At 42.1% G+C, this 12,936-nt stretch overlaps 5 non-coding genes across 5 annotated transcripts; all 5 read left to right on the top strand.

The window, feature by feature from the left end:
• Positions 1–2,339: 2,339 nt before the first annotated feature.
• On the top strand, positions 2,340–2,412 carry trnak-cuu (transfer RNA lysine (anticodon CUU)). The gene has a single exon. It is a non-coding gene; the product is annotated as a tRNA-Lys (tRNA).
• An 8,330-nt stretch (positions 2,413–10,742) lies between these two features.
• trnaa-cgc (transfer RNA alanine (anticodon CGC)) lies at positions 10,743–10,814 on the top strand. Its single transcript has one exon. It is a non-coding gene; the product is annotated as a tRNA-Ala (tRNA).
• A 95-nt stretch (positions 10,815–10,909) lies between these two features.
• trnaa-cgc (transfer RNA alanine (anticodon CGC)) lies at positions 10,910–10,981 on the top strand. Its single transcript has one exon. It is a non-coding gene; the product is annotated as a tRNA-Ala (tRNA).
• A 443-nt stretch (positions 10,982–11,424) lies between these two features.
• trnaa-ugc (transfer RNA alanine (anticodon UGC)) lies at positions 11,425–11,496 on the top strand. Its single transcript has one exon. It is a non-coding gene; the product is annotated as a tRNA-Ala (tRNA).
• Positions 11,497–11,682: 186 nt separating this feature from the next.
• trnat-cgu (transfer RNA threonine (anticodon CGU)) lies at positions 11,683–11,754 on the top strand. Its single transcript has one exon. It is a non-coding gene; the product is annotated as a tRNA-Thr (tRNA).
• Positions 11,755–12,936: the final 1,182 nt, after the last annotated feature.

The following is a 12,936-nucleotide window of genomic DNA, read 5'->3' as shown; positions in this document are numbered from 1 at the left end:
GCACTATTTGAACATGAATTTTGCCCTCCTTTCCTTCTGTCTTGCAAATTTCTCAATGACATTATGGTTAAAGTCAGTAATCTCAGTCACTAGTCTCTTCTCCATTGACAACATGGCCAATGCATTCAGGCTGTCCTGGGTCATAGAGTTTCTCAGAAAAGTTTTAATTTTTTTCAAGGTTGAGAAGCACCTTTCAGCTTCTGCTGTGGTCATGGGTGTGGTGATGAGGATCTTCAGGAGAGTGACAGTCTCTGAAAATACTTCTTCAAGATTATTTTCCATAAACATCTGGAATAGGCCCACAGCACCACAACAGGCTTTGAACTCTTCCTTGCTGTAGATAAGACTAAGCTCTGTCTTCAGCTTACCTTGATTGAGCACTGGATAGGCTTTTAAGGTGTTGCTCAGTGCATCTTCAGGAAATGCTGTCTTGTATTGTTCAAACCTGTCCCCCTGCAAGAGTGTGGCACTAACAAGGTGGTTTGTGAAGGAAAAGCGCTCACTGGTGTGTCCCAGTATGATATCACAGACCTAGAGAAGGATAAACATGAAAATTATGAAGTGATATTTTTCTATCACTGTTGAAATTTAGTCATAGATCAAGTCATAGAAATGAGTTTGCTGCCATTTTCAAGACAAAATGTGTTAAAGCATTTTTGGAACAGAATTTTTGTGGAACAGGTTTATAGAAAATTCAGGAACCAAATGTTATGAGAATTTGTTTTATTCCATATTACCCATATATTGCAGTACAGCAAGAATAATAACATATATTGCTGACAAGCATTACACCAACATACACTGATCATTCATGCATAGCATAGAAACAGCTCTAAACAAATCTAATCTAATTGGACTGTGACTTCCACAACTCACCTCTGCAGCAATCCTTTCATGGTCTTCTACACTGAGTGTCCGACGCTTCTTTACTGGCTGACCGCTACCTTCACTGCTTTGTCCAACCATGGAATGGAGAGAATTTCTGCAAAGGAAAAAAATTACAATACCAATAATAATAACAATAATACTAATAAACAAAGGAGGAAAATGCACAACTATTACCTGATCTTTTGAATGTCCTGCTGGAACTACTGAATGCTCTCCTTGATATAAACTGAATCTATGACCTTCTTCTGGAGTTTGGAATAGAGGAGGTCCACATGAGGCATGATATGGTGGAAAAGCTGCAGAAAGAACTTAAAATCCTGATCCTCCAGTAGCATGGCAAATGCACCTGCCTCTCTGACAGTAATGGGGTCAAAGTCACCAGAGTCTCGTATGCTTTCAAAACAGCGAATGAGGTCCTCTCTGTGTTCAAACACAGTATTGATGGTACGGCTGTGAAAGTTCCATCTGATATTGCTGGATGCTGGAAGTCTGTGCGCCACAACGTTATCAAGAATACTTGTGCGCTTGGGTGATCTGGAAAAAAAGCTGGCAAATCCACCAAGGTTAGAAAAAAAAAATCTCACTTTGGTTATGTGAGAAGTAGCCTGCTGCATTATCAGACTGAGCTGATGTGCGTAGCAGTGGATGTAGTGTGCATTTGGGTACATGTCTTGTATCTTCTTCTGAACACCTGCAGTGGCACCCCTCATCACGCTGGCTCCATCATATGCCTGGCAGATGAGCTTACCCTTTTGATCCTCAGGAAGGATAGTTGCAAGACGTTCTTTTAGGGCTGTAGCAATGGAATCAGCAGTGGCCGACTGCAAAGGGATGAACTCAAAAAATCTTTCCTGCACATTGTTTTTAGCATCAATATAGCGTAGTACAAGAACAAGCTGGCACTGCGTGGCAATATCCATTGTCTCATCTGCCTGGATTGAAAGAAAATCGCTGCCCTGGGCTTCTTTGATTATATGTTCCTTCAGAACAGACAACATACAGTCCAGTAGCTCATTCTGCACAGTTTTTGAAGTTCCCTTAAACACAGTGGCATTCTCAGTGTGCTCTTTCAGCACTCCATCAAGAGAAGAAACAAAGTCCACCAACCCTCGCATTTAGGGATGTGTTATGTGTCATTTTAGGACAGCCCATCTTATAAAACTTATATAACCACTGAAGTTGGCATTAATTGTAAATTCTATAGACCAGCCTTCTATTCATCACTAACAAACACCAAACAACATCATACTGCAAATCTCATAACTCAACACAAGTCAAGGTAGTAGTTTAAAAGTGACAGTAAGTCTGTGTCTGTTTCTGTTACTTATTCTGAATTGTGTTTGTTTGTAAACTGTGAATTAGTTCTTAATCTGGTCGTGATGTTAGTGAATTAAACCTACATCTCTCTGATGGTCTGACCGATGAGCTGTCTGTTCTAACATGCTGCTTAAGCCCGGCTAGCTCAGTCGGTAGAGCATGAGACTCTTAATCTCAGGGTCATGGGTTCGAGCCCCACGTTGGGCGAGTGTCTTCATTTAACATCTACGGAAACCAAAAGGACGTTCTTCCACTTTGGACAGCCGGTCTCCAGTGACTTATCAGGTGGATGTTTGTGCTTGTAGGACTGTTGTTTACTGGATGTTTTCAGTTACTTATTTCCACTGTTCTGTGGAGCTACACATTGTTGTTGTGTCTTATATCCGATGATCAACAGGCAGGTTGTGCAATAAAAGACACTCGTCCCCGGGTGGGCTCGAACCACCAACCTTTCGGTTAACAGCCAAACGCGCTAACCGATTGTGCCACAGAGACACATGCAGAGAAGTTTCATTGGACAGTACACATGAGTCACATGACTTGCTAACTTTTACAGAAGGGCAATTAAGTTTGGTAAATTGAAATAATGGCATGTTTCTGACCTGAATGAGAGGGGCAGTAAAAAGATCTCACACTTGTCAGAGACAACGTCTGAAGCCCAGGTTAATAGGACCTGGTAGTTAGAGAAGGATCACTTGTTTGTTAGTTTAAGTCCAAAAGTGGGTGTAGCCCATACAGGGATCTAACCCGCGACCTTGGCGTTATTAGCACCACGCTCTAACCAACTGAGCTAACCAGCCAGTTAATCTACACTGTTTATCTACACTCTTTAGATCTTTGCACATAATTCTACACTAACTCCATTCAAGCAGCTGCATGGCAGCACAAAAACCATTAGAGAGTCTGCACACTTTCAGTGAAGATCTGCAGAAATGAGCGGCTCCTAAACTGAATTTGGTTGTTATTGCACCAGAAATGCAGCAGTTTCGTGTTATTTTAATGATCCGAGATCTCCGTCCTATTTGAGACCATGCATTAATGCAGTAGGTCAGTATGCTCTCCACAGAGCAGTGGTAGAATGCCACCAAAAGCTCCATGTTCAGGTTGGTTTTCCTGAGTGTTTTCAGGTGGTGTTTGTGGTCCAGGTGAGGTCCTCTATGATGTGGCTTCCCAGAAACCTGAAGCTGGAGACTCTTTCCACTTCTTCTCCTTTGATGTTTAAGGGAGTGAGGTTCTCATGGACATGCTAAAGATTTTACTGGTGGGCACAGTCTCTGAGTTCTCTTCCTGGGATCCCATCAGGCCCTGCAGCCTTTCTGACATTCACAGATCTAAGGGTTCGTCTGTACAGTAAGAGAGTGCTCACTGGTAGCTGGTGTGGTTACAGCAGCTGGATCCATCCCTTGTGCCTCAAAGCGGGCAAAGAAATTATTTAGATCCTCTGCCAGCGAGACACTGTTAGCTGTTTGAAGATCTTTGCTCTGCTCTGTATCCTCTAGTGATGTTGGAATAGACACAGCACCAGGTATTATATAGAAGCACATGCCCTCTCTGTGACTCTTACCGGAGTCTTTGTTTATGTCTCTCTGGTGGATTGAGCAACCTACTAATTCAATAGCTGCATCTGGCACATCTGGATTAAGCTAAGATTCTGTGATTATCATCATACACGTTTTCTGTATAGATGTTGGCGATGGTAAACTTAGTCTCAGTTCATCCATCGTTTGAAAGCGACCTGAGGTTCGTGACAAACAGACTTGTTAGCGGTGGTTTGTAAGGGGCTCTTTAGCCTTGCTAAGACCGGCATCTTCGTTTTTGTCGTCTCTCCCTCCATTGTCTTCGTCACCTTCCGTTGGGTGTGGTCTCAAGTTCGTCTCGGCTGTAGGAGAGGAGACTTAATGAGTGAATTCAGTTTAAATATTAATTTAAAAAAACTTATCCATGATGATTTACCAGGTCGTTTGTTACAGTTTCCTTTCCAGTCGTACCTCCACAAAAACCAAAACACTTAATCTGTAAAAGAAAGACACGTGCATGAATGTGATGAGGTTCTAAGATCTCTGAATATAATCCTGATCATCCCTAATGAACCCAAATGTAATTCATACTGCACATTCACTGCACTATACTGCACACCCAACATACTGACACCCTTATACTGCACCTCTACCTGTTACTGCAACACAGTCAGTATACATACTGTAACCAAATTTATTCAGGTACTGTACACCACACACACACACACACATTTTCTAATGTTGTGCTCACTAATAAAAGTCAAAAAGTTTTAAGGGTTTTTTTCTGCTCTTAACCATAGTAGAGGGCCACCTTAGAACACACCAGGGTTGGGTAAATTGTCAAAGTGCATCTTTTACAGGGACTATAACAAAGTACATACATAACACATAAAAAACAGTTTAACGTAGAAAGCACTTACTAGTCTAGAGGTTCATGTCAAAGTGTCTGAATTGAGATTTGGCAAGTGGAGCAGTGAAATCCTCAATTTGTTTTGGATCATTTTTTCCAAGTGCATTTGTGATGGACCTGAGTAGGTCGAGCTTTTCATTATGTTGTTGTAGCAGCAGCTCTAATACAGTCAAAATTTCTCTCTCCATTACTGTTAGTAAAATATCATTTACAATATTCAGTTTCTAAATACACACACATACACACACACACACACCTTATACACACGTAATACACACACATCATACACACACCTTATACACACATGTAATACACACACACATCAGTACACAATCACACGTCATACACATGTATGAGGTGTCAATACCAGGGTGTGTCATGGTATGGGGGTGTGTCAGTACCAGGGTGTGTCATGGTATGGGGGTGTGTCAGTACCAGTACCATGATGTGTCATGGTATGGGGGTGTGTCAGTACCATGGTGTGTCATGGTATGGGGTGTGTCAGTACCAGGGTGTGTCATGGTATGGGGGTGTGTCAGTACCAGTACCAGGGTGTGTCATGGTATGGGGGTGTGTCAGTACAAGTACCAGGGTGTGTCATGGTATGGGGGTGTGTCAGTATCAGTACCAGGGTGTGTCATGGTATAGGGGTGTGTCAGTATCAGTACCAGGGTGTGTCATGGTATGGGGGGTGTGTCAGTACCAGGGTGTGTCATGGTATGGGGGTGTGTCAGTACAAGTACCAGGGTGTGTCATGGTATGGGGGTGTGTCAGTATCAGTACCAGGATGTGTCATGGTATGGGGGTGTGTCAGTACCATGGTGTGTCATGGTATGGGGTGTGTCAGTACCAGGGTGTGTCATGGTATGGGGGTGTGTCAGTACCAGTACCAGGGTGTGTCATGGTATGGGGGTGTGTCAGTACAAGTACCAGGGTGTGTCATGGTATGGGGGTGTGTCAGTATCAGTACCAGGGTGTGTCATGGTATAGGGGTGTGTCAGTATCAGTACCAGGGTGTGTCATGGTATGGGGGGTGTGTCAGTACCAGGGTGTGTCATGGTATGGGGGTGTGTCAGTACCAGTACCAGGATGTGTCATGGTATGGGGGTGTGTCAGTACTATGGTGTGTCATGGTATGGGGTGTGTCAGTACCACGGTGTGTCATGGTATGGGGGTGTGTCAGTACCAGGGTGTATCATGGTATGGGGGTGTGTCAGTACAAGTACCAGGGTGTGTCATGGTATGGGGGTGTGTCAGTACCAGGGTGTATCATGGTATGGGGGTGTGTCAGTACCAGGGTGTGTCATGGTATGGGGGTGTGTCAGTACCAGGGTGTGTCATGGTATGGGGTGTGATTCACTGGGTGGAATTAACAAACCACTCTGGACAGGTTGCCAGACAAACGTAAACAAACACACTTATACCTAGGGTACTCTGTTACCTCCAGGACATGGGGAGAACATGCAAACTTCACCCGGGAATCAAACCCAGGATCCTACAGAAGCCGTCCCACAGTGGAAATCAAGTTAGTATATGTGCAGTCACATGAATTCAGTCATGCCCATATATGGTAAAGGTAAATTCACTCTGCTCCCTCGGAACGCTGTGACATCACAATGTGGACCTGTGCTCTTCAGCAGCAGCATTTAGATTTTCTCCTCATTTACGATGGCTGCTTCTCTGAGACAGAGGTTTCTGCGTGTGCTGTGTTGCGGGGCGCCTCCCCGGGCGTCCTCCGGGGGCAACCCGGGTCACGGGGGCGGCGGGGAGGCCGAGGAAGCGCTCCTGATGGAGGGGTTTCTGTTTAAGAGGACCAGGAGTGTGTTTAAAACCTGGAACAGGTCTGTACACTGATGCTTAGTGTATATATTAGGATTTATATATATATATATATATATATATATATATACACACTCAATATTATATATATACACTCAATATTATATATATATATAAACGATGTGTTTGATCTCTGCAGGTGGTGGTTCATCATACACAACAATCAGCTTCTCTACAAGAAGAGGTTTAAGGTAGGTCACATGACTTTACATGATCTAAATCAGCTCTCTCCTGGACCCATAATGCACCCTCATCTTTTGGGCGCATCACAGCAGAGGTCGACTTCTGTGCCGGGCTGTGTCCCAAACCGCCCCGTCATGTTTAAGTCTGGGACGATTTCACCGACGTTTATATCATTGACTGTATAAATAAGAAGGTTTTATGTTCTATTCCCCCAGCGTGACTTCACGGTGCTGGCTGAAGACCTGCAGCACTGTTCAGTCCAGAGCTGTGAGGACGCCGGGCGACGCTTCTGCTTCCGTGTGGTCACGCCCACAAGGTAAGACAAGATCTATAGTCATCAGAGATAGACAGACAGACAGATGATCAATAGACAGACAGACAGGTAGATAGACAGACTATTTATCTGTCTATCCATCTGTCTGTCTGAATGTCTGTCTATCTATCTACTCAAACTGTCTATCTGTCTGCATCCTATATAATCTGTATCTATCACCGTGTGTGTACAGGAGCTGTACGTTCCAGGCCGACTGTGAGGCAGGTAGACGGGCGTGGATCAGCGCCATTCAGAACCTGACTGAGAGAGAAGAAACAGTCGAGAGCGAGGTGAATTATCATTACCACTATACTCCGGGAGGGGAGGGGTTCAGTTCTCGGCTCTGTAACACCAGTTTAATCCGTCTAAATCAGCAGGAATCAGACGGGTACGAGAATGATTCAGAATCAGGGTCACACCCACTTTAATGATTAAAGCTAGCATGGCTGAGAGTCAGGTGAGCATGTTCTGTGTATCAGGACTTTCTAACCTGAGTAATTTAATCACTGAAAGTAAGAATACCACCCTGTTCTTCTACCATCTTTAATCCTGGCTTCATTTCACCTAATGAACGTGGCATGATCTTTATAAATGGTTACAGTCAATTTTATCAATAAAATTTTGTCAATTTTGTCAATAAAAAAGGGAACTGCTGTGTAATTTAGTGAATTCTTGCACTGCACATGGCAGAGGACTAAAAGAAATTAAGACCGTGTAGAATAAAAGTATTAGTAAAGTATGAGGTTAAAAGCATCAGCTTTTATTTATTCCTAAAAGAAAAATACATGAACCTCAGTCATCTCACATGAAGATCTGTTCTGCTCAACAACAGTAAAGCTCTCCATCGTTTCTGTGTGGCAGCTCCATAACTGAAGGGCTGTCAGTGTAGAATCGGGTATGTGGGTATATGCCCTGCCCTTGTACACCGGCCGGTTAACTCAGTTGGTTAGTGCGTGGTGCTAATAACGCCAAGGTCGTGGGATCGATCCCCGTTTGGGCCACACCCACTTTTGGACTTAAACTAACAAACAAGTGAGGTCAATAGTACCTGCTATTTAGAGAAGGCCAGAGAAGGCTGGCCAAAAGTGACCAAACCCCTGGCCCTTTTGCCCAATTAGTTAGGTAAAGATTAAAACAGACAAGGGTGAAAGCAGGTTAAAAACGATGGTCAAGTGTGCTTCTAAAGCCGATGGTTTTAAGAACGGTCACTATCAAGCTGGCGTTCTGCTTGTTACTCTTGAACTTTAAGAATGTGCTCAGCTTCCAGTTGTTACTTTTGCACAAGAATGTTTTTTCAACTTTCTGCCAGTTGCCTAGAGAGGTGCGATGGCCAAGTGGTAAGGCGTCGGTCTCGTAAACCGAAGATCACCGTTCGTGCCTTTAACATGCATGCTCTTGTTTTAAAACATGACCAATATGCTCTAGTTCACATTTCCCCTAGGCTTATTTAAGAATCACAACTCTTTTCCTAATTTTCCTTGCAGGTGTTATTTACCACATTAATGCTGTGCTTCCACACCAGCACATTTCCTCTACATAGGGATGGCAGCTTAGAGGTACTGCATGCCGTGCCTGTATGAGCTCCAGAGTGTCACAATCCCTTGAAATATCCAGGTACTTAGTCAGTCTCAATCACAAGCCCGTTTTAAACTTCACCCAGCTGACTGAGCAAAGGTACAGGAGTTAGATGAAGTTTGGATGGGACTTTCTATTGGCTTGCATGACATGATGGAGCTTGTTAACCGAGTGTTTAATGTCTTTTGGAGCCAACCGGTTCAGAGAGCCAGTTCTTAACAGCTACCACAGAAGACTATGCAAGTGTGCTGTTAAATCTGCAATCCCTCACTTGACAGAGGCTAGAGATTCCTGCTCCTGGTTCTGCTTCTCTTTTTGCAAAGACTCTCGTACCCATTGGAGGTTTACAGTGGTGTATAGTAACGAAGTAATAATACTTCGTTACAGTACTTAAGTAGTTTTTTGGAGTATCTGTACTTTACTGGAGTATAAAAAAATTCGGCAACTTTCACTTTTACTCCACTACATTTCCTAAAGAAATTGTGTACTTTTACTCCGATACATTTGCTGTTTGCGAATTCGTTACTCGTTACTACAAAATAAAATGACAAGAATTTTTTAGCTAAACAATGTGAGATGTGTGACAGACTGCAGCAGGTTTGGTGAATCTGCGCTTGTAAATTACATCAGCGGTTAAACACATTAATGCGCAGATGCAAACGTTTTCTAAAAGCGCATCGTTCACTCAAAGATACGGAATAATCGTCATTTCAGAATCTCCCCGTCTAACACACTGATGTAAGTTAGGAATGATTAACAAAGTAAAGCCACAGCACCATTGTTTTTATTATTATTATTATTATTATTAGCATTAACATTGTTCAGATATTTAGCTACCGATTACATTCGAACCACAAATAAAACGTTTCACTACATTAGTTTGTAATTAATTCAGTGCAGACATGATGTCCCATCATTTTTAAAAACTCACCTACAGACAAATATTTCCTCAGATAACTTCTGTATTACACTGACAGAGGAAACATTCATGGTGCTGAGGAACATGCACGTCTTTAACCCTTTAATGCTCTCAACAAGAACTCAACTTTCAAAATTTTATGGATGATTTTTCAGCTGCTGTTTCAGGTTGACACATAATTTAGAAATGGTGTTTTCTTAAAGTAAGAATACCAATGTTTTTTACGTTTAACACACGCCAATCAGGGAGTAGATACAGCCAAAAAAAGATTATTTAAATACAGCTTATTTTACCCAGCTATTTACATTATACTAATGGTTGAGCAGATCATTAAAGGGTTAAAAGTGCCACACGTTTAGTTAAACTTGCCTGAGTTTTGCTTTTAAATTAATTCTGCCAAAATTCAGTTGTTTTAGGTTATTGGAATATATGGGCCAGTGATAGCTCAGTGGTTAAGGTACTGGACTAGTAAACAGAAGGTTGCCGGTTCAAGCCCCGCCACCACCAAGTTGCCACTGTTGGGTCCCTGAGCAAGGCCCTTAACCCTCAATTGCTCATCGTGTTCTGCTCATTGTGTAAGTCGCTTTGGATAAAAGCGTCTGCTAAATGCTGTAAATGTAAATATATACAGTATCTATAACTTGAATGTACTACCCAAATCAAAAAAATAAAACAGTATAGAAAATGCAAATAAAATAGATGCAGTGTTTTTTACATTTACATCGACTCTTATTCCATCTTTTATGAACTCAAAATATTTCATGTTTTGTCTGGTCAACTTCATTCTTAACATACACATACATGCATTTTAAGCTACAACACATTCTAAAAAAAGTTGGAACAGGGCAATTTAGTCCTCGTAATAAGGTTAAAAACAACTAAATAATGACGTGATTTCAAATAGGTGATGTGAACAGCTGATTATAATCACAAATTTGCACAGATCATGTTCAGATGGAAGGAAGAAAAAAGCTTGTTAAGTTGGTTTACAGGTTTAAAAGAACAATCTTATATTTTTCTAAATGACCGCTTCAGTTTATACTAACAGCATTTACTTTTACTTCTACTTTTAATACTTAAGTACATTTAATATCAAATTACTTTTAATACTTAAGTACATTAAACATCAGATACTTTTAGACTTTTACTCAAGTAATATTTTAAAAGGTGACTTTTACTTCTATCTAAGTAAATTTCTGGTAAGATACTTGTACTTTTACTCAAGTATGGCCTTCAGGTACTTTATACAGCACTGGAGGTTTACCCTGGGAAGCACGAGTCGGGGATGTAGCTCAGTGGTAGCGCGCATGCTTCGCATGTATGAGGTCCTGGGTTCAATCCCCAGCATCTCCATTCAAAAGCTTTTAATTAGGGACCATGTCTTACCTGGCGTTCTTATTCTGTACAATAGAGCTATAGAGCCATAGCAATCCTGCTGTGTAAGAAAAGGGGATGTAGCTCAGTGGTAGAGTGCATGCTTCGCATGTATGAGATCCAGGGTTCAATCCCCTGCATCTCCAGCTTGTTGTTTCATTCACTTGAAACAAACTTCAAGTTTGCTTCCACACCAGATAGCTTTAAGAATTAGCACTTTCAAGCACACATTCCAGTGCTTACTCGTGCACAGGGCCATTTTTCAGTTCGGGTAGTTGTTCCAGACCCATTCACAAATCAGTTTTAATCTTTACCTAACTAATTGGGCAAAAGGGCCAGGGGTTTGGTCATTTTTGGTTAGCTTTTCCATTTGCTTTATTGACACGGTGCAGCTTGTTAATTGAGTGTTTAATGTGTTTTGGAGCCAACTGGCTTGCAGAGCCAATTCTTAACAGCTACCACAGATTACTCTGCAAGTGTGCCTTTAAATTTTCAATCCCCTGCCTGCTAGAGGCTAGAGATACCTGGTCATGGGTCTCTTTTTGTTTTTGCAAAGAGTCCTGTACCTGTTGCATTGGTGCCAGTTCTGGGGGATGTAGCTCAGTGGTAGAGCGCATGCTTTGCATGTATGAGGCCCAGGGTTCAATCCCCTGCATCTCCAGTAGCTTGACGTTTCACTCTGCCAGAAAAAAGTTTCAAGTGTGTTTCTAAAGACGATGGTTTTAAGAACGGTCACTATCAAGCTGGCGTTCTGCTTGTTACTCTTGAACTTTAAGAAGGTGCTCAGCTTCCAGTTGTTACTTTTGCAGAAGAATGTTTTTTCAACTTTCTGCCAGTTACCTGGAGAGGTGCGATGGCCAAGTGGTAAGGCGTTGGTCTCGTAAACCAAAGATCACGGGTTCGATCCCCGTTCGTGCCTTTACTATGCATGTTCTCATTTTAAAACATGACCAATATGCTCTAGTTCACATTCCCCCTAGGCTAATTTAAGAATCACAACTCTTTTCCTAGTTTCCCTTGCAGGTCTTATTTACCACATTAATGCTGTGCTTCCACACCAGAACATTTCCTCTACATAGGGAAGGCAGCTTATAGGTACTGCATGTCGTGCCTGTATGAGCTCCAGAGTGTCACAATCCCTTGAAATATCCAGGTACTTAGTCAGACTCAATCACAAGCCCGTTTTAAACTTCACCCAGCTGACTGAGCAAAGGTACAGGAGTTAGATGAATTTTGGATGGGACTTTCTATTGGCTTGCATGACATGATGGAGCTTGTTAACCGAGTGTTTAATGTCTTTTGGAGCCAACCGGTTGAGAGAGCCAGTTCTTAACCGCTACCACAGAAGACTGTGTAAGTGTGCTGTTAAATCTGCAATCCCTCACTTGACAGAGGCTAGATATTCCTGCTCCTGGTTCTGCCTCTCTTTTTGCAAAGACTCTCGTACCCGTTGGAGGTTTACAGTGGTGTATAGTAACGAAGTAATAATACTTCGTTACAGTACTTAAGTAGTTTTTTGGAGTATCTGTACTTTACTGGAGTATAAAAAAATTCGGCAACTTTCACTTTTACTCCACTACATTTCCGAACCACAAATAAAACGTTTCACTAAATTAGCTTGTAATTAATTCAGTGCAGACATGATGTGTCCCATCATTTTTAAAAACTCACCTACAGACAAATATTTCCTCAGATTACTTCTGTATTACACTGTGTGATAAAGCGTGTTCCCAGACTACCACAAAACAAGTAGAAAAGGGCACTCTTTATGGGTAATGTAGGGTGAATGGTTGAAAGCACTGAAAAGAATTAGCAGGAGCACAGAAGTTGTTCTTTTTTTCCCGTCACCTTCATTTTTGGCCACAACAATCAAAATATTTACAAGCGCGCTATGAAAAAAAACAATAGAAAACTCAACCTCTACCACCCGAGGAAACATACTTGTGACTGCAAAGTCACTTAAGTCACATTCATTGATGTTTACAAGTCACAGGCCTAGCATAGCTTTTAGCCCATCTCCAAAAAAAAGAACCCCCTACACCTTTTCCAGAGCTGTATTTAAACAGGTAGCTCCTCCCCTGCATCATACCATACCTCAGAC

Source organism: Trichomycterus rosablanca, chromosome 14, assembly GCF_030014385.1.
Source record: "Trichomycterus rosablanca isolate fTriRos1 chromosome 14, fTriRos1.hap1, whole genome shotgun sequence".
Taxonomy (NCBI): Eukaryota; Metazoa; Chordata; class Actinopteri; order Siluriformes; family Trichomycteridae; genus Trichomycterus; species Trichomycterus rosablanca.
This window is presented reverse-complemented; position numbering and strand designations above follow the sequence as displayed.